Genomic DNA, 4,201 nt, shown 5'->3' with positions numbered 1-4,201 from the left:
TGGCTCGCGCTCATATTTGGCCTGGACAGCCCTGGTCTAAATTATTTAATAATTATAAATTATATTTTAAAATTCAATTAAGTTAAGGAAAATTTTGTCGACTATCTTTTCTACAACAGGGAGTCATATTAGTTGTTGAGTGATACAATTAAAAGCTATACAATTTATAAATGTTAATAATAAAATTAATTTAATTAAGATTAAATTAAGTACACTGGACGTGTTCTTTTAAGTCTGCGATTCATAGACTGTAATTCATAGTCTGTAATTCATAGACTTGTTAGGTCTATAGTCAAGTTCACTTCAATAAGAGAGTCGTGCGTTTCGAGGTTGCTCGTATGCTGAACTCGTCTGCGTATAATATATGAATATATAATATATGAAATTATATATATAGAAATCAGGAGAAATTAAGACATATATAATAAAGAATATAAAAATATGAAGAAAAAATAATAAAAATTAAAAATAGAAATTATTATTTACTATATAATACAAAAATATTATATTTCTTCTCAGTTATAATATATTCTCATTTTCGTTGTGTTAAAGATATGATATTAAGTTTTTAATTTTAATGAAAAATCCAATAGTTACAATTTATTCAAAATAATAGTCTTTATGCAATTTGATGGGAAAACCATAATGACCCATGCGATTATAATGTTGTACAAATATTTTGTTTTGTATTTGAAATTTATTGAAAATGTCTAAATTAAATAAAGAAAATATTTTGACTCCCACAAAAACCATAATTTCAAATTGCACAATAACAGAAAATACATTTTGAAAACATGCAATAAAAACACTAAAAATTTTTATATTCAAAATATGTATTTGACACAGTTGCATGTTGGTATATATTAGTATTGACTTCGGTTTGGGTTAAACAATGCCACTGAAATATTAAATTTTAATTATGTTTTCATTAGGATGCAATTATATGAGTAATATTTGCATTTTTATAGTTATTAAATTTTAACATTTATTAATATTTAAGAATTTTTTAATTAAATTAAATGAATGATAAAATTAATAAGTACAATAATTAAATTTATTATTGTGAAATTATTTTAGATGCGAGTATTATAATTAAAGAGACTATAACTAATTAAATATCTTTTGATAATTAAAAATTATAAATTGCTACCAATTGTAGGTGAAATTGTAGAAAAAGTTGTATAGGTACAACTCAAATAAATATTAATGGGTAGTGATATAATTCACAAAGAAAGTTTCAGATTTTAACAAATCCATTCCATCGATCTCCAGCTAGTTAAAGCAACCCAAAGCATAAAAAAGTACGTAACGAAATAAAATCTACTGGAATAAATCTGTTTGATATCATTATGACGTTTAAAAAGGTATGATGTAATAGACTTATTATTATGATATCTTATTTGAAATGAATATGTTTCTATATAGCTTTTTATGTCAAATAAAGACTTCGTGGGTAAAGTCCAAAAACATTTCCCCAATGCAAAACAAAAAAAAAACAAAAACGTCGCTCAGGATTACAGGATTAGCAGGATTATTCTGCTATATTGTATAATCTATCTACAACAGTTTTTCGTTTGGAATGTAGGAACTTAGTTTCGCTGTTTGGAATTTTTTATATGAATGGAACATATATAGTGCCTAAGTGACCGTAATTATTGTTTAGTAAAACTTATTCACTAATTCGTGTTTTATCATATACCACAAAAGAATTATTTTTATATATGTTATAATATTATTTTAACATTTATGATTTATTTTCAAAAAAATAATTTTACTAATGAAGCTAAAAATGTTTTGAATTGTAGCACTTACTTTACTTTATCTAAAATAAAATCTCTTTAGAACACAACAGGAAACGGAGAAAATAATATAAAATGAATTTCAAAAGCCTTAACAGCAGCGACTTCGTAAATAGAACCAAAATACCAAATACAAAAGAAAAAATGACGTAAATGTGCAACGGATGTACAGTGAAATGTTACATAAAATAACCACCTGGAACCAAAAACAGTTAACTACAAACCATTTTCTAAAACTTTAGAAAAGAAAATAAGAATATATATTTTTTGAAGAAAGTTGAACTTTTCTATTTAGTACATACGGACATAACATTTTAAAATGTTTCACCAAATGTAGGAACAAATGTCGCACTACTGACAGAACACTATTTTATTGGTTGGGTTGTAGAGCAATAAGTGTTACGAATCTGTGTCTTGCTGCTACGTCTGTTATTACTTCAAATGGTGCACATCCACTTTAAGATCTTCATGTCTGTCTGATATCACTAGTATAGCCATAAAAGACATTAACTACTTCGTTAAAACAACAGTCATTTGAGCTCAATAAGAGGGTTCTCTAGAATCAGTTAGAGTGAGTGTATATATATATATAAACGTTAGTAACGCATTGGGGTCAATTCTTGGACACTATATGAGCCGATCTTCCTACAAGACGAGATGCTAGCCTACATTTACACTCTAATTAAAATATATGGTATATAGTAAATAAATATATAAGCAATAATAATTTTGTGTTTTTTATAAGTAACAAAACGTTAACAGCAGCCTATCTCTCAAATAATTACAACTCATTGAGAATTTATAAAATAAATTCAATTTTAGTTTAATCTTGTTGCAAATAATTTATATCAAGAACTACTTTGAAAAATTTATAGAAATAAATTTAAAATAAATACAAATATATAGTACGTAACAAATATAGTATATGATTAAATATTGAACTTATTGAAAACCTAACAAAAGATAGTATAACATTACAACCTTAAAATACAGAATTGCAACCCCACAGGTAAACTATTTTTTTTTGTAATTTTTTAAAAACATTTTTGATTAATTACATAGCTATATTTATGTAAAAATGATTTTGTCAAGTACTTACATTAAAATTAAATATTTTTTAACTCCAATATACAAATTGATTACTTGGATATCCTCAAAGTTTAGTTTTTCATCTGAAAACAAACAATATAATTAAAAATTAATTACTTTGTTAAAAAGCAAATTAAATATATCATGAAAACTAGTAAATAATAATTATATTTGATTAAGTGAATTAAATGAAAAATTTAATTTTTTTTAAATAAACTATTTAAACGATTTAATTTAAATTCGTAATAAAATTTCTTTTTTCCTTTTACAACCTCTAAATAAATAGAAATTCAATTAATAATATTTAAAAAAAAATTTCAGAACATCACACTCTTTATGCAAGCAGTGAATGTTCAAATTAGTTTGTATATATGATTAAAATATAATTAAAATTAATTCGTAATGTATTTAATTTTTTTGTTTTGCAAGCTTTGAGTAAACAGAAATTCAATAATATTTTAAAAAGGCCCTAGAACATCACACCATTTGTGCAAGTGTCCTTTTAGTAACATTCTAAGCAATAGTCAGTAGAAAATGCAGAATGAATTGACGAAAAAAAGTTCTGATAAAACTGAAGATTTTTTTAAAAAGCCTCAACATAATTTTTCTATATTTAAATATTTTAATGTAATAAAAAAAGTATATTTTAATATACTTTTGAGTCGTATATACAATAGATTGTAGACAGGAGAGAGTTTGACCAAAACGCGCGGTACACACCATTCACCCAGATTTGAGTTAAGTTTTGACAAAAATTTTGATTTCATTTTGTGAATTATTTTATTATAAAAATATAATATAAAATAATATATAATATAAATAGTGTAAAATTTTTTATGATACGTTGAGATTGCAAAAAATTTAAGTAATAAGCACATAACAAAATTAAACATATTAGGATATAAATAAAAATCTGAAATACCAAGAATTTATCGCATTTTTCGCATACTCGTATAAAAGTGTTTACCAAAAATATTTTAATTTTTAATAAATCAAAATTTAAAAAAGAAAATATAAAAATTCTTTAAAATTCACATAAAAATATAATGTTTATTTTGTTAAAGACATTCGAATATGATTTATGGATTATTTTCCTTTTGTTTTTTTTTTTTGCTGAAAGTTGTAAAAACCGATTTCTTTTTTAACCAAAATAAACAATAAATGAATAATAGAAAACATAAAAATAAATCAATACCTTGAAATGTACCACATTTATATAAAAAATAAAATTTACTCAAAAAAAAAAAACAATCGACATTAAAGTGAAATTGATAGTTTCTTTTTCTAATGTGAAAAAACATTATAAATAAAAA

The sequence above is a fragment of the Teleopsis dalmanni genome, chromosome 2 (assembly GCF_002237135.1).
Source record: "Teleopsis dalmanni isolate 2A chromosome 2, ASM223713v2, whole genome shotgun sequence".
NCBI classification, from domain to species: Eukaryota; Metazoa; Arthropoda; class Insecta; order Diptera; family Diopsidae; genus Teleopsis; species Teleopsis dalmanni.
The sequence above is the reverse complement of the archived record's forward strand: the minus strand, read 5'-3'. Positions refer to the sequence as shown.